Consider the following 22,530-nt stretch of genomic DNA (forward strand, 5'->3'; position numbering starts at 1 on the left):
AAAGAGTTTCAGAGGGATACAAGCGACAAAGAAGATAGATGATAATTCATATCCTCACATGCTTTGAAACCCCAAATTCTTTCCAGGCTTCTAGTGGATACAAGTTTAAACATTCTGGAGAAAGACAGAATGAACAATGGATGGAAACTGAACCAGGAGAGATTCAACCTAGAAATAAGGAGAAATTTTCTGACAAAATGAGAACAATCAAATCAACGGAACAAGTTGCCTTCAGAAGTTGTGGGAGATTCATCACTGGAAGCTTTCAAGAAGAGACTGGACTGCCATCTGTCAGAAATGGTGTAGGGTCTCCTGCTTGGGCGGGGGGTTGGACTAGATGTCCGACAAGGTCCCTTCCAACTCTGATTACCTGTTAATCTATTTAAAGAGAAAGAGAAGAAGAGAAAAATTAAGACTAAGTAACTTTTGAACATTTTTTTAGCAGCTAACTCCAATTTATCTATAGTCCTTCCAGCTTTTCAAAGCAATCATCTTTTTTCCCTTCCCACACCTCACAAATATTGAGTTTATTTCATGCAAGAATAAACCTGGACTTATAACCAAAACAAAAACTCGAACCTCAGCTTGCATAAATGGTAACCTATTAAATGAATTGAGACTTGACGGACTGCTAAATTTTCAACCCCTTTGTACAAAAAAAGCTGAAGGACAACAGGCTCCATTGTGAAACCTGTAAGGGATTTAAAGAAATGCATCCTTTAATTAAAAAAAAAATCTAGTAAATGAAAAAGAATTCTTCTCTGGGCTAAGTTTTGTTCTGTGGATGTTACTGGCATTTTTTTTTAATGGTGACTTTGCAAATGTTGTTCAGAAGCCCCATTTATTTACATTGGAGAAGTCTGTATTGATTATTATAATTGGGCTCGTGGAGAGCAGTAACTCTCTACCTGTGTCTGGGCTTTGATGCTCCTGAGATAATAAATCACCCAACAGGAGTGGAAGGACAAAGATAAAGTGGCTGCAAGCAGACACAACTGGCAAAAAGGAAAAAAGAAATAAAGAATGCAGTGGCATCTATGCAAAAGGCTTTCCAACACTGGTAACAAGGACTAAGTTTTCATTAACAAAGTTTGAAGTCTTTTGCACAATTTGAATGTGCTCATTTATTTATTTATTTTATTTATTTATTTGATTTGCCAATTGTTTACAAGATAATAAGTATAAATGTATACATAGTTGTGAATACATGAAATGGGTACATATAAGAAAAATAAAAGAATAAGAGAAACAATAGGACAGGGACGGTAGGCACGTTGGTGCACTTATGCACACGCCCCCTACAGGCCTCTTAGGAAAGGGGTGAGGTCAATAGTAGACAGTCTAAGGTTAAAAGTTTTTGGGGTTTGGGAAGAAACTACAGAGTCGGGTAGAGTATTCCAGACATTGACCACTCTATTGCTGAAGTCGTATTTCCAGCAATCAAGTTTGGTGCGGTTTACTTTGAGTTTGTATCTATTGTGTGCTCTTGTGTTGTTATGGTTGAAGCTGAAGTATTCATTGACAGGTAGGACATTGCAATGTATGATTTTATATACCATGCTTAAGTCAGACCGAAGACGCGGCGTAAATTCAAGGTTTTCTAGTTCTAGAATTTCAAGTCTGGTGGCATAAGGTATTCTACAACGAGTAGAGGAGTGGAGAACTCTTCTTGTGAAATATTTCTGGACTTTCTCAATTGTGCTAATATCAGATACGTAATGTGGGTTCCAGACTGATGAACTGTATTCGAGTATTGGTCTAGCAAATGTTTTGTATGCTCTGGTTAGTAGTGTGATATTACCAGAGAAAAAGCTACGTAGGATTAGGTTAACAACTCTTAATGCCTTTTTGGCTATGTAGTTGCAGTGGGCTCTAGCACTTAGATCATTAGAGGTGAGTATTCCAAGGTCCTTTACAGAGCTTGGGTCATCAACAAGATCTTGACTATTCAGCTTGTATTTTATTTTCTGATTTTTTTGCCAATATGTAAGACAGAGCATTTATTTGTTGAGATTTGAAGTTGCCATTTGTTTGACCATTCTGATACATAGTCAAGATCTTTTTGTAGGGTAGCAGTATTGTCTGTGGTATTGAACAGCTTTACATCATCAGCGAAGAGACGCAATTGCTCTTAATATGATCACAGAGGTCGTTTATGTAGAGTATGAAGAGAGTTGGTCCTAGAACACTGCCTTGGGAACACCACTATTGAAAGGTACTGGATTTGATAGGACGCTCCCGATTTTGACCATCTGTTGTCTGTTTGACAGGAATGCTTCTATCCAGTTATTCAGTTGTCCAGAGATACCATAGGATTTTATTTTTAGGAGTAGTTTGTCATGTACCACTGAATCAAAGGCTTTACAGAAGTCTATGTAGATTGCGTCTATTGCTTTGCCCTGGTCGAGTTGTGTCGTCCATATGTTTTTGCAGTGTAAGAGTTGCAGATTACAGGATAGTTTTTTCTGAAACCAAATTGTTTATTGGAGAGTAGGTTATTTGTCTCTAAGTGGAGGATGATGGATTGGTTAATAATTGATTCCATGACTTTACAGGTGACGCAGCATAAGGAGATTGGTCTGTAATTTTCAACTAGGCTTGGGTCTCCCTTTTTGAAGATGGGGATGACTGTGGCTTGTGACCATAGGTTAGGCAAGGAGCTGGTTCTGAAAGATTTTTCAAAGATTATGCTTAGAGGTTTGGCTATGGCAGTGGATAGCTTTCTTAAGAAGTAGGCACATATTCCATCCGGTCCAATAGATAGAGGTGGTTTTAGATTGCGTAGTGCTTTTTCAACATTGTCTTCTGTGAAATCGATATGTTCATCATGGTCACCGAGAAGGAAGCAAAAGTGTGTTGGAGGAGATAAAAGTGTACGATTGCCACCTCCAAATAAACAAACCAGAAGAAAATACAACATTGTGAAACCCCCTTCTCAACCTGTAGCAAATTCCATTTTTAAAACATAATTGAATCCACCAGGAATTGAATTCAACTGGGAAACTGAGCATTCTAGACCAGCCTATGTCTAAGCACACTAGAGAATTGGGCTGTTGGTCTGAGCTCCGAACTTGGCAATTTGGTTGTAAACATTTGGTCACCATTCGAGGAGATGTCGTCAGTGCGTTTTGAGTTGTGTTCGTCTGGCCGAACATTGGCCTTTCAACACCTTTTTATATGAGGCAAATCAGTGTGGGTGTTGTTTGTTCAGATACTTCTGAGTCATGGTCTGATTCTGGACTGTTCTATTGGATGGCTGTTGTTACAGAGATGTGGTCTTTGGTTTTAAGTACTGTCTGTGTGATGTAAATTACGGTTAAGGTGAATGAATGAATGAATGAATGAATGAATGAATGAATGAATGAATGAATTCTTTATTGTCCAAGTGTGATTAGACACACAAGGAATTTGTCTTGGTACATATGCTATCAGTATACATAAAAAGAAAAGATACATTCATCAAGAATCATAAGGTACAACATTAATTGGTAGCCATAGAGTACAAATAAGCAATTAAATCATGCTAGGAAACAGTCAATATAAATCATAAGGATACAAGCGACAAAGTTATACTCATACAGTCACAAGTGGGAGGGGATGGGTGATAAGGACTGATGAGAATATTAATAGTAATAGTAGTGCAGACTTTGCAAATAGTTGGACAGTGTTGGGAGAATTAGTTGTTTAGCAGAGTGATGGCATTTGGGAAAAAACTGTCCTTGTGTCTAGGCAGTTATAGAGGTGCAGATGACAGACTGAATAATTTAACTAATAATTTAACTCATTTTAATCACACCGTACTTAAAACCAAAGAGCCCTTATAAACCAAGTTTGAAATGGCTCCTCCGGTTTCTAGAAAAGGAACCTCTCTGAATAGTGGGCCACAGAATGCTGGCTTGTCTTTCATCCTGTATTTTCTTCTGCAATGGGCCATTTATGAGTTGACAAGCTCCTTTTCCTGGGGCAGCCATCTTTTCCCCCTCCTCGCAATGTGATTACAGTCCATTTCATTCCATAATAGGTTCCTTTTATTATTCCCCGAGGCACGCAAATCAGATTTTGCTCGATACACAAAGATTTTGTTCTGGGCTGAAGGCTGGCTTCGAGGGCAGGGAGAAGGGTTTGGGGGGAGGGGAGGAGGGGATGCTGATCCAACCAGGGGGAAATATAATGGCCCCCTCCCCCTCTCTTTTAAAGTAAACATCTGTCCAAGTTTATTTGCTTCATGAAATGGAGGGATGGATCCTCGGAGAAAGAGCGTGATAAAAGAAGGACAGATTCCCCCCCCCCCAATTATAATTTTCTATATCTAAATATTTAATTAGTTTCTTCCTCCCTGCGTCCCTCCTCCCCTCTCTTCCTTGTTCTATTTTCTTTCTTTTTCTTTCTTTCTTCCTTCTTTCCTTTTTCTTTCTTTCTTTCTTTCTTTCTTTCTTTCTTTCTTTCTTTCTTTCTTTCTTTCTTTTTTCTTTCTTTCTTTCCTTCTTTCCTTCTTTCCTTCCTTTCTCTCACTCTCCCTCCTTTCTTTCTTTCCTCCCTCTTCCCTTCCTCCTCCCTTATCTTCCTCACTCCCTTGTTAGTAACACACAAAAGTCTGAACTCAACCCCCAGACCTGAGCCAATAACTCACCTATACATGTTGCAGGATAACAGAGTTGGAAGGGACCTTGGAGGTCTTCTAGTCCAACCCCTTGTTCAACCAGGAGACCCTATGACATATAATAGAATAAAAGAGTTGGAGGGAACTAGAATTAAGCATTCTGACTGATTATATAGAGCAGGGGTGTCAAAAACTCGATTTTATTGAGGACTGATTCGAGGTTGTGTTTGACCTTGAGGGGGTGGGAGTGGCCACGATGGGCGTGGCCATGGTGGATGTGGCTGGTGGTGGGAAGGGGTGCCCATGGGCGTGGCCATGGTGGGCGTGACACAGGACTCATGTCGGGGGCACCTGTGGTGGCCACATCCTAAGGCAGGACTTCTCTGAGAACCTCCCTCACTCTCATAATCTTCCTTCCTTCCTTCCTTCCTTCCTTCCTTCCTTCCTTCCTTCCTTCCTTCCTTCCTTCCTTCCTTCCTTCCTTCCTTCCTTCCTTCCTTCCTCCTTCCTTCCTTCCTTCCTTCCTTCCTTCCTTCCTTCCTTCCTCCTTCCTTCCTTCCTTCCTTCCTCCTTCCTTCCTTCCTTCCTTCCTCCTCCCTCCCTCCCTCCCTCCTTCCTTCCTTCCTTCCTTCCTTCCTTCCTTCCTTCCTTCCTCCCTCCCTCCCTCCCTCCCCCTCCCTCCTTCCTTCCTTCCTTCCTTCCTTCCTTCCTCCCTCCCTCTCCTCCCTCCCTCCCTCCCTCCTTCCTTCCTTCCTTCCTTCCTTCCTTCCTTCCTTCCTTCCTCCCTCCCTCCCTCCCTCCCTCCTTCCTTCCTTCCTTCCTTCCTTCCTCCTCCCTCCCTCCTCCCTCCTTCCTTCCTTCCTTCCTTCCTTCCTTCCTTCCTTCCTCCTTCCTCCTTCCTCCTTCCTTCCTCCCTCCCTCCCTCCCTCCCTCCTTCAATAGAAAATGAATTTTGCTTCTGGGAAACAATGCTAGCTGGGGGGAAAAGGCAGCAAAAGCTTTCTTGCCTCCTGTATGACATTCCCAGTTTGTCCAACGAAAGAAAGGGACGGAGGTGAGCCGGCATTGCATGATTACTTTGCAAAGGCATTACCTGACCTATCATTTACAAATCAAGCCGTGCAAAAGATTTCCCACCTGGCAAAAAAAAAAAAAAAGAACACTTGTACTTTCTTTTTGCCAGAAAACCCTACCTTTGGTCACAAGGAATGTGCAGTATGTTTAAGTGTCTACTGAACGTTGACTGAACATTCACATGCCATGCTTATGTAGATGACATCATGCAGTGGTCCTCCAATGTTTTTGGTTTGGTAGCCCAGCCCAAGGGGGAGGGAAAATAATTCCATTTGAGTGGCAGGTGCAGGTGTGCACAGCTCAATTTGTGCAACCCCATGCTCCTGCTGCTCATGTCGGTGGAGGTGCATGCAGGAGTGCAAGCACAAGTGCCCGTCACTTGTGTGAATGGAGCTACGCATGCAAACGTGCTTGCCTGCCATTTACACGGCCCAGTTCTGAATGGGTCATGTAGTGGGCTGCAGCCCGAGAGTTGGGGACCCCTGATATAACGTATTCATTTCCGGGTTAGGTAAGGAAAGTCTTCCACATTTTTTCCTATTAATTTTCTGTTAGATTGTTGAAAGACAATCACATCCTAGAGAAATTCTTAAGAGTAAAATATATGGAACATAGAAGATAGATGATAAGTAGGTAGGTAGGTAGGTAGGTAGGTAGGTAGGTAGATTAGATAGATAGATAGATAGATAGATAGATAGATAGATAGATAGATAGATAGATAGATAGACAGACAGACAGACAGAAAGGCAGATGGATGGATGGATGGACGGACGGACGGATGGACGGACAGACAGACAGACAAACAGACAGACAGAAATGGATGATAGGCAGATGGATGGATGGATGGATGGATGGATGGATGGATGGATGGATGGATGGATGGATGGATAGATAGATGGATAGATAGATAGATAGATAGATAGATAGATAGATAGATAGATAGACAGACAAACAGACAGACAGACAGACAGAAAGATGATAGGCAGATGGATGGATGGATGGATGGATGGATGGATGGATGGATGGATAGATAGATAGATAGATAGATAGATAGATAGATAGATAGATAGATAAGAGAGACAGAGACAGAGAAAAGGTGAGTCTAGATGATGTATTGAAACTCCATCTGAGATAGGTGCTACCATGCAACTTATTATTTATTATTTACTATATGGTATACAAGGCCAGGGAGTCTACAATGTTTACCCATAGTAGAAGTTCTGGTAGCCAACAATCACTAGTCTTTCATCCGAGTGAAGCACGTTGTTAAATCGGTTGCAGCCCACCACTGCACACACACACACACATATAAACACACATATGGTATGCATGTGTACATGCATATGTGTATGTACTGTATGTACTGTATATATGTATTACAAAACTCCAAGAAGTAAAGATATTGAGATTTTCCATACAGTAAGTAAAGGGCACTTTAAATATTCATAGTTATTTCTGACTTAAAGACTCTATAGAGAAAAAAAAATATCCAACTAGCAAACTGTGTTGATAAGTACAGTAAAAAATAATAATAGAAGCCCGGGGTGACTAAACCCGTCTTTAATTAAAGGATTCTATAGAACTCTTTACTGCTGTATTAATTTTTCCAGCCGATCCTATTTCCCACACTTACAAATGCCATTGATCCAGAGAAAGATTTACTTTAGTTTTCAAGTGTTTTGCTATAGTAAATCTGGCAGCTGAACAACAAACACTTAATTATTTGCTTGAGTTACATCACTTTTTATGTTCTGGGAAAAAGGGCCAGGAAGAGTTACAATAATGTTACACTACTGGAAGAATTCTCAGTACAGGGGTAGTCCTCAACGTACAACCACAATTGAGCCCAATTTTTTTGTTGCTAAGCGAGACAGTCATTAAGTGAATTTTGCCCCATTTTATGACCATTCTTGCCACAGTTGTTAAGCGAATCACTGTAAGTTGGGAAGACAGTTGTTAAGTGAATCTGACTTCCCCATTGACTTTGCTTGTCAAAAGGTCACAAAAGATGATCATGTGACTCCGCGGACAGTTGCAACCATCGTAAACATGAGTCACTTGCCGAGGGTTTGAATTTTGATGACCATGGGGATGTTGCAACCATTGTAAGTATGAAAGTCACTTTTTTCAGTGCTCTTGTAACTTTGAGTGGTCACTAAATGAACTGCTATAAGTCGGGGACTACCTGTAGCATTTTGTCAGCTCCAAAGCTCACTTTTCTAGTACCTCACTGCAGCTTGTCTATACTAACTTCATCATCTTCATTTAATGACTCCATAGTCCTTTGTGGGGTGGAGTTTGGGCAAATGAATGGGGAAAGCAGTGTGTTTTAATGGCCGGATGCCCTTCCTGTCACCAGTGCAGAGTTTTAGTTCAGCAGATATATTCTCAGTCTGCCCAGAGAGAGAAATGTCCGCCTCTACTTAGCTTGCCTATACTAACTTGAAGCTCTCCAAATGCTGTTGGATTAAGAGGCTTCTAAAGGGGAATATACAAACCTCTTTGCTGAGTTTCGAGTTCCCACTAAAGCTTTGTAGTCCAAAGGAGCCATCAAAATGTTTATTCCGCCAGTAATGTTCTTTCCCGGATAGGGAGTCTGTTCTGACCACGGCTTCCTGAGACCATGATTAAGCACACACTTAGTCCAAACAACTCTTGTTTTATTTCAAAGCTAGGAATTATTTTCATTTCCAGCTGTAATGAGTCCCAAACAGTTCCTCAATATAAGCACCCACCTTTATCTCCTTTGAATTGCTGCCAGCAACTAAAGTGCCAAATTAACTAGTAAAAAGCCAAAGTACGAAGTCCACACAGAGCTTCAAGGTTTAATCCGAACAGAGCGAACAACATTGCTTCCTGCAAAGGTTCCTGTTCCTTTGCATTTCCTTTATACCTTAGGGGAGGGGCAATCACCTCCAAGCCTTTCTCCTGAGTCACCCCTTTTGTCTTAACTGCTCTTGCCTTCTGGCAGCTCTGCGCACATGCACCCTGGGAACAGGCTCCCCTTGTTCCTCTGCCTCACTGCTGCCAGACTCTGGAGGCTCCAGAGTCAGCACACAACTCCCAGATGGTCCTGGCTCCATTCCTATATCAGACGCAGGATCCTCAGCTGAGTCCTCCCCAGACTCCTGGACTGGTCCCAGTTCTTCCCCACTGTCCAATTCCGCTGCCATCTGCACAAGCTGCCAGCGAACTACAACACCTGTCTATTTGATTCCCTGGTCATCTCTCGTTTGGACAATTGCAATATGCAGCACATGGATTACCCTCTGAAAACTCTATGGAAATTTTCAATCATCTGGGTCATGGTTGTCCCAAATAAAGCACACCATTCCCTCACCGATATCATATCTGCTGCTGCTCTCTTCACTGTCTCTGCCTCCTGCTATTTTTTTAATTTAAGAATATAGAACATAGAGTTGGAGGTTTTAATTGTTAATTATTAATTAATTGTTAATTGTTCTCACTGTTAGTTCTAAGTTTGTTCTCTCCTTGGTTAGTTTCCAACTATTGTTTCTTGTCTTGCCTTCTGGTACTTTGGAAAATACTTTGAAAACACCCCACCTCACTCCTCATCTTGGTAGGAGCCGCTCAGACATTGGCCATATTTGAAAAGAAATTCACAAGTTTGCCCGGTTTGAATAACTTCAACTCTGTTGTCCAGCTCTTCTCAAGACATAAATATTTCTATGGTCATTTCGGAGTTGCCAACAGAAAGGGAGCGGGGAAAGGGGTTTGAAAGAGCAGTGTGGCAGCTTGCAAATCGAAAGTGCATTCCATACATAGTTTTTCAAAGATAGTAACTAGGTGACTGAAGTTTCTGCCATGCAAAATTCTAACTGGAAAGCATGATAGATGAGTCTTGGCTATGGATGTGTCCCATTGAAGAATATGAATTATGATACACCCAGGGGTGGGGGCAAACCAGGGTCAAGGGTGACAATGAATGATGTGCCTCGGAGTCGGCTACACCCAGGCAGTGCCGGACATGTTAACTCCCAATAAATCCTTTGAAAATTTGGAAGTTTGGCTCGAGGCTCAAGATTTAATTGGGGGTAACTGCCGGAATCCTGACAATAGCTTTCTAGTCTTCCTGATCTGATTTTAGTTTGCTTCCTGATTTGATAGGTGGCCCTTGACTTATGACCATAATTTTCCAGAATTCTCAAAGCCAAGGTTGACCAAATAGTGCTAGAACTTGGAAACAAGCACATCTTGGAAGTACCAAATGTGAAGAAGCATTCAGCTCCCCTGTTTTAATTTCTGAGAAAGTGTTAAACAGTTGTGTGAGCCTGCTCTTCCAGCAGCCCTCCGTCTGAGGCATGCTAGAAAGGTTTTTCCACTTTGCTGCTTGTAGTTTTGCAGAATATTAGCTTTAGTTATCAGAAGTGCTGAGTAGGAGTGGCCCTGAGCATGGAGCCGATTGGATTTGCATCCATAAAATTGATAAGCTTCAAAGAAAAAGAGAAAGAAAGGAAGGGAAATAATTGATACGATTCTATTTCAAGGTGATTATATTCCTTTGCTTGATGTGTGTGTGTGTGTCTGTGTGTGTGTGTGTGTGTCTTTGGGTGCATATGATAGCTTTTCAATCACATCTTCTGCACATTGCAGCTTTCATATCCCCTCAAGGTGGGAAGGAAATGTCTTCTGCATAGTTAAATAATTCAAGTTCAGAGTAAATAGCAAACCTGGGAACGAAATGAAGAAATGGTGCAAAAGTAAATAGCCACCAGTCAGAATCTGCACACCAGAGAATTGTACATATGGCCCTCTGCCTGTTTGCTGTCTTCTTTCCAATACGCAGCTTTCCATTCATTTCCTGCAGGGTGGCTGAGTTCAGAAACGGAGAGAGGTTAGAGAAAGTGAAGCTGAACTGCATCCTGGAAAAGAGACAGACCCTTTGCATTGCTGCTATTTTATTTGTTTTGTTTTATCATTCTATTCTATTCTATTCTATTCTATTCTATTCTATTCTATTCTGTTCTGTTCTGTTCTGTTCTGTTCTGTTCTGTTCTGTTCTGTTCTGCTCTGCTCTGCTCTGCTCTGCTCTGCTCTATACTTCTATTTCATTCCATTCCCACCCCACTCAATTCATTCCATTCCATTGTTTATTTTATTTCTTATTTTATTTTATTCTATTGTGTTTTATTTTATGTTTTGCTTTATATCTTATTTTATTTTTACCTTTTTTTCCCCCTCTCCCAGGAAAGCCCAGAGAGCTTTGCAATAAAACAAAACCACCCAAGGCAACTGAAAATTTCCCCAAAATGAAAGCAGAACTCATTCTATTCAAAAGGAAAGTGCCTGAATTTGAAATCTGGATCCTGGAGCAAGTTCTTGTTCTACAGACACCTGGAATAGAAGGCAGGCCCTTCAAGTGCCACCAAAGAGAAGACCAGCTGGGAATGAGCTGCATTTTCCTTGGGAGAAAATTCTGTCAATCAGCCTACAGTGGGCCAGATCAGTCCACCGAACCACCAAAAAGGCCAATGGCATCTGGAAGGGGAGGTCCAAAAGATCAATATGGAAGAGACAACCATAAATGAAAGCCCTGCTCCTTTGGGTACGATTGCACCATCAGTGCAAATATAAAATGGACAGGGCTTCAATTTGCAATGGTAGCAAATATCTGTAGCTCAGGTGTAGGATAAAGATTCATTCTCCAAGCTTGTGGGTTGGTTTCTGAACATTTCATGACCAGGAGTCCCTCTGCCAGCAAAAATGGAGTGGGGGGGCTGCATATGCCCCCCCTCCCGAGCTCCGTTTTTGCTGGCAGAGTGCTATCAAAACAAACTCAAAACAAAACCAAAGGAGAAATATTTCCCTTTTTGCATTTGAGCATGCAAGAAGGGACAGGAAAGGAGAAAAGAAAGAGGAAAGACAAAGAAAAAGAAGGGAAGATGGGAAGAGAGAAAGGAAGGAAAAATAAAAAAAGAAAAGGAAGGAAGGAAGGAAGGAAGGAAGGAAGAAGGAAGGGAAGGAAGGAAGGAAGAAGGAAGGAAGGAAGGAAGGAAGGAAGGAAGGAAGGAAGGAAGGAAGGAAGGAAGGAAGGAAGGAAGGAAGGAAGGAAGGAAGGAAGGAAGGAAGGAAGGAAGGGAAGGAAGGAAGGAAGGAAGGAAGGAAGGAAGATTATGAGAGTGAGGGAGGTTCTCAGAGAAGTCCTGCCTTAGGATGTGGCCACCACAGGTGCCCCCGACATGAGTCTTGTGTCACGCTCACCATGGCCACACCCATGGCCACCCCTTCCCACCACCAGCCACATCCACCATGGCCACGCCCATCGTGGCCACTCCCACCCCCTCAAGGTCAAACACAACCTTGAATCAGTCCTCAATAAAATCGAGTTTTTGACACCTCTGCTCTATATAATCAATCAGAATGCTTAATTCTAGTTCCCTCCAACTCTTTTATTCTATTATATGTCATAGGGTCTCCTGGTTGAACAAGGGGTTGGACTAGAAGACCTCCAAGGTCCCTTCCAACTCTGTTATCCTGTAACATGTATAGGTGGGTTATTGGCTCAGGTCTGGGGGTTGAGTTCAGACTTTTGTGTGTTACTAATCTTACAAATCAATTTACCTCTTGCTCCCTCTTCTTAGCATTATTGTTTCTGTTGCCAAATACTATTTTGAAATGAACAGTGTATGCTCCCATGTCTAATTTGCAGACAGTTTTAAATTATCTTTTAAAATCTGCGCTTGGGTCAAAAATGTCTATTCAATTTTATGAGCATAATGAGTGGGGGTGTTACTTGAGAAGCACAGCCTTCATATGTGATTTGTCAGAAAACTTTGTTTTCCAAGAGTGTGAAATCAAGAGTCCTCAATTGACATCTGGAAAGAACTTTTGCAAAAAAAAAAAAAAAAGTCATCAAGATTGCATCCTTGTTTTATTTCATATATAGATTAAAATTTAATTATTACAAGAAAGCGGTATGCTTATTTCTTGTCCACCTAAACTCCAATGTAATTATTAAATTTTAATCACAGAATGGACTGCACAAACTTCTTGGGGAGTGGTGATACGGCAAAGTTTGATCACTGCTGGTTTGAGTACTTGGGACCTAAATCGTTCAGGGCTTCATAGATAAAATGGGGCTTAGAATATCTATGGACTTTCTCAGTCATCCAGGTCATGGTTGTCCCAAAGGTGCTTTTTCAAAAGGCAATCTGGTTTTTCTTTGAAGACGTTTCACTTCTCATGGCACAATATAGGAAAACAAAACCATGAGGACTAGATTCAGCGGTCCTACTGAATCTGCATTTAAAAGATCAAGGCTTTGAAGACAGCCAAGTCCACATTTTGGACAGAGAGGACCACTGGTTTGAGAGATGGCTCAAAGAGGCCATCTATGTCAATACTGAACAGCCGTCTCTCAAGAGAGAGTGAGGGATATGACATCATCTATCTCCAGTCTGCAACACGCTCCTTTCAACAGTTCCAAGAAGGCTCCACACCCATTTGCACTACTTAGGTGACCCTGAGGACACAAATAAACCTCCAGGCGGCCTCAACAACTCTCTAAAAGGATGCAAATGTCTGCAAGGAGTATCAATCCTTCCATTCCCCTGCCATCCAGTCAGAACTGAAGAAGCTCCTTGGATGAGAAGCAAAACATCTTCAAAGAAAAACAAGAAAGTCCAGTTGCCTCTTGAAAAAGCACCTTTGGGATTGGGCTTAGAAGCTCACATGGAGCTAGGGGGGACTTTTAGGCTTATTATGGCAGCATATGGTCATATCTCTGGGCATCCGTTTTAGAGAATCTTGCAGATTTCAGGTTCTCTTCAGAGATAGCTCTTCGCAAAATACCTATTAGCCAGTTTGGTTTAGTGGATAAGGGCATCAAGCAAGAAACCAGGCAATTGTGAGTTCTAGTGGAACCTTAGGTATGAAACTAGCTGAGTGACTTTAGGCTAATCACCAGGAGACTGTGAGTTCTAGTTTAATGAAAAGAAGGACTAGGATGACATGATAGCAGTGTTCTAATATCTAAGGCAGGGTCCCCAACCACGGTCCGTGGACCGTACCGGTCCAGCGGAACAAGTCCTACCGCGCTGGTTGCTGGCGCCGCCATCTTTTTGATGAAAAAGTGCTTCCGGTGAGCTTTTCGGGTAGAAAGCTCACCGGAAGCTTTCATCAATAAGATGGCGCTCAACCTTCGGTGAGCTTTTCCGGTAGAAAGCCATTTCTACCTGGAAAAGCTCACCGAGCGCTGGCGCCGCCATCTTTTTGATGAAAAAGTGCTTCCGGTGAGGTCACCGGAAGCACTTTTCATCAAAAGAAGCGGCGCCAGCTGATGCCGATGCCGGCCGCGGCATAAAAAGGTTGGGGATCACTGATCTAAGGGGTTGCCATTAAAGGAAGTCAACCTATTCTCAAAAATACTTGAAGGTAGAACAAGAAGCAATGAATAGAAACTAATCAAGGAGAGAAGCAACCTAGAACTGATGAGAAATTTCCTGATGGTTAGAACAATTAATCAGTGGAATGGCTTGCATCCAGAATTTGTGGATGTTCCATAACTGGAGGTTTTTAAGAAGAAACTGGAGAACTATTTCTCTGAAATGGTAAATAGGGTCTCCTGCTTGAGCAGGGGGCTGGACTAGAAGACCACCAAGGTCCCTTCCAACTCTGTTATTCTGTTAGTCTTGGGCTAGGCATAAATCTGGCTTGATGTCTTGGGAATATCTGGGAGGGGAACGTTCAGCAGATTTTCCCCTGGGTTTTGTTTAATATTTGGAAATGTCTCTTTTCACAAAACAGACTTGATGATAAGCAAATAGAGAGGAAGAATATCATATTGAAACTGCTTTGAGACTTTCACAAGGGGAATATTCAAGGAAGGAGAAGAAAGTGTCATTGTGTGATGAGGTAACTCAAATAGCTCCAAAAAAGGAAAATAAATTTAAAATTTTGCCTGGCTGGTTTATGACGGAACTGTTACTAGCAAGATACTAACACCATGGGAGTAGCATGGTGAAGAGGGACTTCAAAGTTAGATAAAGAGAAGGCGTAATTAATCTCAGAGGCATTTTCAGGATTGAAAGTTGTCATAAAAATAACAAAAGCAGAATTGGGCCATCGTACCATAAATGTGCCTGTGATAACACGTTGCATGCATAAAAGGGTGTGTGATGCTGCTTTTGTCACTTGTCCCTCTCTGAACCCTCCCTGAACAATTCCAACATTTCCCTGTTAATGTTAGGACATTATAATGCCTTACAGAATCCAGAATAACATGAAGGGTCCTTGGAAATCTTCTAGTTCAACCTCCTGCTCCAGAAAGAGACCTTCTACTATTTTAGACAAATGGCTGTCCCATCTTTCCTTAAAAAACACTCCAATGATAGAGCACCCTCGACTTCTGGAGGCAAGTTGTTCCACGGATTCATTGTTCTAACTGTCAGGAAATTTCTCCTTAGTTTTAGATTGGTTCTCTCCTTGATTAGTTTCCATCCATTGCTTCTTGTCTTACCTTCTGGTGCTTTGGAGAATAGGTTTGTCAGAGTATATTCATGAACTTGACTAGAGCATGGTAACAAGATCAGCCAATGAATAGGCATAGCAATTAAGTCAGCCAATGAGGACTGTTTTGGAAACTAAAACTAGAAGTAGCCTAGGCGTGGCTCTGTATTAAGCTCTGCAACTCTGCAGCTGTGTTTGAAGCTGTGAGTCTGTCTATTGAAGACTAAACTAACTTGCTTGATGAAGACTGGAGCTCTGCTCTGAACTTGCAACATGTCTCTGTTTGAGTTTGCTCCATGTTGGAGAAATCTACAACTGATTTATAAAATTTTATTATGTTTATAAAGATGTTAAATGAAGCATCAGCCATCTGTGTTTATTTTTCTGGCGCTGAATTATTGCTGTAAAACTCTCAATAAAGTTGACTCCCTCATTTTTATGGCAGCCCTTCAAATATTGAAACACATATCATGCTTTCTAACACCTTGATTCTAGGAAAGAAGGAAATTTGAAATACTGTTGAAGTATTTACATTATCCAAAGCCCTAACTCCTACCCACAACTTAGCTAGATATAAGGTCCACCAAGTATAATGTAATTGATTACTCAATTTTAAAAAAACCTGGTCATAAATTGTTCTCGTTGCACATTGTTGGAGTACAGCAGCTGTCAGCCTTCAAGATTTTCTCCCTTTGCTTTGCATCTTTCAGCTGTCATAAGTAACGGGGAGGAGGGGGGAATGGTTATGGGAAGTGAGCTGGAGGTGTTACAAATCAGAACTGTATAAGCTGGGGGGGTAGATTCTTGCTTAGGTTTCTATCCTATGCTATGTGCAGCTGCAACTCTTTATCAAAATATGTCAAGGTCAACGGACAGAGGCCTCATCACCACCTGGAGATGCCCACATGATGATATACACAACTTTTAATTGGATGAGCCAATTGAACTATTGGGGGTGGGAACGTTGCCATCACTTTGTATATGTGATTTACGCGCCCATTTTCTCAGATTCAGAATTCTTTTGTTGCTACCGCTTGATTTCCAGTAAAAGATATCTTTTCTCTGATTAAAGGAGTCTAAGTATTTCTTTCTTGGATTTTGAATGGAGCACCAGCTGACAGCAGCTCTTTAAGGCACAAAGAGACATACATTATTTGTTTTTAGAAAGTAAAAATAAAGATGGCACATCTTCACTCATTAGTCAGTCCCAGTAATTTCAGCACCACATTCAACAAGTATGCACATTAATTTATTCGAGAATTCTGATAGTTTTTCTATTGCCATAGTTCTTGAATAACTTCTCTGGAGCATAACACTAATGCTCAAAGTTCAGACTCCACTAACACCCATCTTAATCAATCTCTCCGAGGCACTGGCTTTGCCTTTTCTTCGTTCTTTCTGTGGTTAATTTGTCTTGGATAATCATCATAAGTTCATTTACTATAAAGTTCAATGAAGATTAATAGGATTTATTTAACACTGTAATTGAGTCAGCAAAGGCATGTTTAATGTAAATGAAGAAGATCATTCTGGGAATGAAGTTCGCAACGTACTTTTGGTTCCCACTGGATAAGATCTGATAGAGAGGAATGTATGTCCTTTACTAACATTGGCCACCTCCTACAATGGGCTAGGTTGGACACTGGATAGATTCCATCAAGGTCATCATGAGATAACTTATCCTCAGAGAATGGAACAAGCCAAGAAAAACTTGACGTCTATGGAGATTCACCAAGAGATGACCAAACCAGGGGGGGGGGAATCAACACCAGGGGTGGGATTCAAATTTTTTAACAACCGGTACTGTGGGTATGGCTAAATGGGCATAGATATGCGACTGGATGGGTGTAGCTTCTTTTTCTTCTTTTCTTTTGCAGCAGACCCCCCTGCACTTCTTTTTTTGCCTCCTGGGCCTCAGGGAAGCCTTCTGGATGAAGCAGTAAGACAGCAAGGGGAATCCCAGCACAGCTGATCATTGGAACAGCTGATCGTTGGGAGGAAAAAGAAGAAATACATTAAGGAATGAATGGGCAGGGGAGAATGCAGTCAGCGATGTCGCGATAAAGACTAACTGGGTGGGGAGGGGAGGGGCAGGCAGAGAAGGTCAGCCAGGGGCATGATTTGCTGGTTCTATGAAATGCACAGAATAGTAGTAACAACCAGTTCTATAGAACCGGCCCAAACCGGTAGAATCCCACCCCTGATCAACACAGCTACTAAACATCTTACATTATATATCAGTGGTGGTGGGGAATGAATCTAAGAATTGCTATCCCTGATCCAGCTACAGGTAATTTGGATTTCAGGGTCATTTAGCCCCTGGAGACATCATCAGGCCTGTGTAGAAAGCCAAAAGGTTTCAAGACGATTCCTTCTGGCTACTTGTAAGGAATGTCTTTTAATATAAGAGATGTGTTTTTTTTTTTTTATGGAACCTGACCTCAGCAAATCAGGGCTAATTTGCATTAGCTGTGCCTGTGGCAAATCCTGGTTTTTAATGGCTCTTCAGAAACGTAGAATGTCTTCCATTATAGCCCTAACCTTGTGGTGTGCCTGCTGCCTTCCACTTCCTGACCCTCATCCAAGACCCAATCTCTGCAAATATCTTTCTCCTTGAACCTGTCAACCACATGTTGGCATTCTGACTCTTGGTTTAAATCACAACATTGCCCCTTGCAACTTGAACAGAATACTGGAGCTCGATTTACAGCTTGACAAGCAATTTACACCCATGAGTGTCTCCGTGATTTACAATCAGAGGGGTTTCCATCTCACCAGAGCTCAGCTCGGCTGTGAAAACTTCTTGCTCGATTTTTCTCTTCATTGAAGAAGTTTGACATCCTGTCCCTCGGAGGTAGAAGTAGACCTTGGGAACGGCACATCCTAGACTCTGAGTTGTGGGTGAGGACAAAGACACTTTTTCTGTCTCCATTTAGCGGGGCCACTTTATTTTAGAGAACTAAAATAGAACCAAGGACAACCTCATCATTTCAACAACACAGCTAGCTTGGCCTCAAATGAATGAAGATGGCTCAGTTTCAAGGAAAGTTAGATGTTGAAACAGTGACATATTGACACTGTGCATTCTGTTACCAAAGCTGCATGGTTAAATCTTTGCATAGATTCCATGTCAGAATTAAGAAGGAAAAAGATAAATCACCCCCTGTCTGTCGAGCACCACAACAGAGAATGAAGAGAGAAAATTGTATTTGCCTCTTCATTTAATACATCAAAGTAATTTATGTCAGAGCTATCTTGCTTGCTTTAATACATATGCAATTTTAAACAAAATCAATCTTGTCTATCCAGTCAAAAAAGGAACTCCAAAAATATATGCCAATCTCTTGGTTGCATTTGGAAAGAAAAGGCTCATCTGAAGGAAGCATCTACCTGCAAAATAATACTTTATTGAATGTATTTACTTGATTGATCCATCAATTAAGGAAAGAAGCTAAGTCAAGAGTGGAATGTGACTTTTTCAAAGATTAACCCCTATGCTGCTTGAAAATACACATTTGTTCCAATCTGCAGATCTCAATCTCTCTCCTGTGCCTATAGAGATTCTCAATCATTCAGGTCATGGTTGTCTCCAAGGTGCTTTTCCAGGAGGCAATTGGACTTTCTTGATTTTTTTTCCTTGCTTCTCATCCAAGAAACTTCTTCAGTTCACGATATCACTTTGTAAAATTCTAATTAACATATTCCCCTTTCTTCACAGTGGTCATACTGATACAGGATAATTCTAATTCTCTGGGATGCATATAGGTGGAGTTTAAGAATTAAGCCACTTGATTTGTAGGGTACAAAATTCAGAGGGCTTTTAAATGGTGAATGTAGTGGAATAGAGTCTGGATTCCCTAAGTGGGAGGGGTGCATTCCAGAGGAGCAAGAGACAACAACAACGTTCAGATAACTTGGTTGGGAAAGAGAGGGTCATGTCAGCTTCTCCCTAAAAGTTCTCAGATTATTTCTTTAGTGATGCAAGTAGTTGCTTTATTTGGCAAGATTTTGGTCTACAGGTGAGGAATAATGAAGGACTCTGCATAGAAGCAACTCTGCCTGTCTTTCTTGGTTTTTGGAGCTTGAGAATGGACTTTCAAAAAGAGAAATGTAACAAAGGCATTTCAGGAACAGTGGAATGGCTGACAAAGGTTGTCTTATTTCTGTTTTTGTTTTTTTTAATCATTCCCTGTAGGTAGATTGAGGATGTTGGAAAAGACTCTTGAGAGTCCCTTGAGAAATCCAATTAGTCAGTCCTAAAGGAAATCAATGGTGACTGTTCTTTGGAAGGACAGATACTGAAGCTGAAGCTCCAATATTTTGGTCACTATATTAGAACAGAGGAATCACTGGAGAAGACCTTGATGTTGGGAAAGATGGAAAGCAAAAGGAGAAAGGGAAGGGAAGAAAAAGCTAAGCAGATTCAGACTTGGTTTGCCTACTTAGATGAAGTTGGAGAATGTTAGGTTAAGAAATTTAGAAACTTCCTGGAATAAGACATTAGCAGACATTAAGGTCTAAGCTGTTGCTATATGGATGTGTCCATGAAGTCACCAGGAATTGACAGTGATATTTATATATATTTTTGGTTGGCTTTGACTGATTTCAAAAAATTAAGGAAGGAAGATGTGATTAGAATTTGGAAAGAAGACCACCAAAATATCCTAGGGCTATGAAAGGACCAAGGAGCTAGGGGGAAAGGAAAGCCAAGAAAACTATATGGACATCTTCAGCAAAGTATAGAAGAATAGGCAGGACTGAGGGAGTTAAGTGAGTCATAAGTTTAGAGTCATTACATTTCCACAAAACAGCCTAAGTCCAAACCCTTTTAAATTCCATTGACTCTTATCTGTCACCCATTTAGTATTGAACTTTATTGGCTAGTTTCTTGTGTACAGACTTCAGCAGTAAATCTTCTGAAATGAAACTTAGCATATGGATCTGATTCCTTGCATGTGACACACAATCACCAAGAATATAAATTGCTTGTAAGTTCTTCGTAGCCTGCTTGGAGAAGATTGTTAATCTGAAAAATGGTTTATAAATCAATTGACTGAAAGGAAGTGGAAGGCCAAGCACCATGAGGCTGAGCAAGGACTGCATAGATCACAATCTTTTTCTCACAGCGGGTCTTGAATGGAGTTTGAGTTTCAAAAGTAACAAAAGGTAAAAGGAAGTAAGGATGTTCAGAAGGCGTAGCTTATACAATAATGAGTGGGACAATGTTCCTTTATACCATACGTGACACAGGTGTTCAGAGTCATAATGCGGTTAATCAAGAGCTGGAACAGGATAAGAGGGATCTTACATGGCTTTGTCAAGTCCTATCTTCTTCCATTTCTGGAAAGGTGGACAAATCATGCCAGAATCTAGACTTTCAAAGTCCAGTAGAAAGAAGAAGATAAACTTCCGGTTCTAGAGCTATGGTTTTTGTCTTACTCTCCTTGTCCTTGTTCCAAAAACAAGATGTATGTCCTGGTAGCATTAAGTTTTGCTTCTGAATCTCTCCTGGGAAACCATAATTTCCTGGCATTTTTGTGTTTTTGTGTTCTTTAAATGGACAAGATTTAAAGAAATGCAAAGAAACTTTTCTTTCTTCTTTCTTTTTTGGGGGGAAGAGAAAGAAGGGAGAAAGAAACATACGGACAGGGAGTGACGGAAAATCCATGCCAGTTTCCAGCTTAATTTCTCCAGACTTAGATTCTCAGTTCTGTTCAAGTGCCAGTGTTCAAGTGCCAGCTCCCTAGTGTAAGTGAGTGAGGAAATCAATACTCTTATATCAGATCAACTGTTTTCTTGCACTGTTTAGTTGCTCTGTGTGCCGCATACCTTTTTATATTTATTTATTTTTGCAGGTGGCACTTTGCAGGTGTCTGAGACCGTGGGAGATTAATCGTTGCTCGCCACTGCTTCAGTATCAAATGAACCTTGCATATTCAACAGGAACTCAGCTGGGGTAGATGAAAAAAAAAGAGCCATAACTGGTAACGTGGAGCCCAGCCAAAATCCATATTGTGTCCTGAAAACAATGTTGTTTCTAGTTTCCAGTTGAATACTGTATTAAATCCCTTTGCTCTCAGGTTCCAACTACTTAGTGTCCTATTTTCTCGGCATGTTTATTTATTTATTTAGGCTTCGCATTTCTGAAGATTTCACATTCCTTTAATGGACACTGATCTGTTCAGGAATTATTCCCTTTCTTTCATCTCTTTTTCCCCAGTTGTGCTTTTTTTCCCCTTTTCTTGCAAAAAAATCTATCTCTCTTCTCCTTCCAAAGAAACACCTTTGAAGAAATGACTATGGGGAACATGTGTTGCCAAAAATGTTCATCTCTTTTCCATTTAAAAGAGAAGCTGGTCTCTTTCATGCATTCGGGATGAATGTGTTGGCCGCTTCAATTATCCGCTGAATTGAACATTTCTCAAGTTTTGCAAAAATGCATTTTGGCTACGGAAATTTCTTGCACGAGCTTTTTATTTGAGAGAACGCTGTACAAACGTGTATATTCTTTGGTCAAGATGTGTACATATTGTACCCCCAGGGTAGCTGACTACAGGAATCAATGTAGTTCTTTTTAAAATAAAATAAAATAACGCAGAATAAGGGAGATTTAAGAGGACAGATTGAACCCCCAATTCAGAAAACATAACCAAAGTAACTCCTCTAGATGTTGTATTTTACAGCTCAAGAAACTAAGGTTAACAACTGAAAAACAGAATATAACAATAACTATGCCAATTTTATTTAGCATTGTTAAGGTGTTGTAGTCCTCCGGCAGCCTGCAGAGACGGCAGCAGAGTTGGACAGTGGGGAGGAACATGGGCCAATCTAGGAATCTGGGGAGGACTCGGACAAGGATCCTGCATCCAATATAGAGATGGGGCCATGGTGATGCAGTGGTTAGAATGCAGCATGGCAGGCTAATTCTGTCGACCGGCAGCAGTTTGATTCTCACCGGCTCAAGATTGACTCAGCCTTCCATCCTTCCGATGTGGGTTAAATGAGGACCCAGATTGTTGGGGGCCAATAGGCTGACTCTGTGAACCACTTAGAGAGGGTTGTAAAACACTATGAAGCGGAATATAAGTCTAAGTTCTATTGCTATTATTGCTACTTTGTATACTACTGCATGTGCACTGGGAGTTTATGCACTGGAGACAAATTCCTTGTATATCTAATAAACCAGTGGTCCCCAACCTTTTTGTACCAGGGACCAGTTTCAAGCACAAACACTTTTTCAAGGACCGGGGGAGAATCCGAGTTTGGTGGTTTGCTTGCAGACGTTTGATTACCTGACTAGGTAACATCTGATGTTGTTACCTAGTCGGGTAATAAAACGTCTGCCAGCAAACCACCAAGTTCAGGGAACGCCTCGGCCCTGCCTCCCT

Source organism: Notechis scutatus, chromosome 3 (genome assembly GCF_049901735.1).
Source record: "Notechis scutatus isolate UNSWTSFEM ecotype Mainland chromosome 3, rNotScu1.2, whole genome shotgun sequence".
NCBI classification, from domain to species: domain Eukaryota; kingdom Metazoa; phylum Chordata; class Lepidosauria; order Squamata; family Elapidae; genus Notechis; species Notechis scutatus.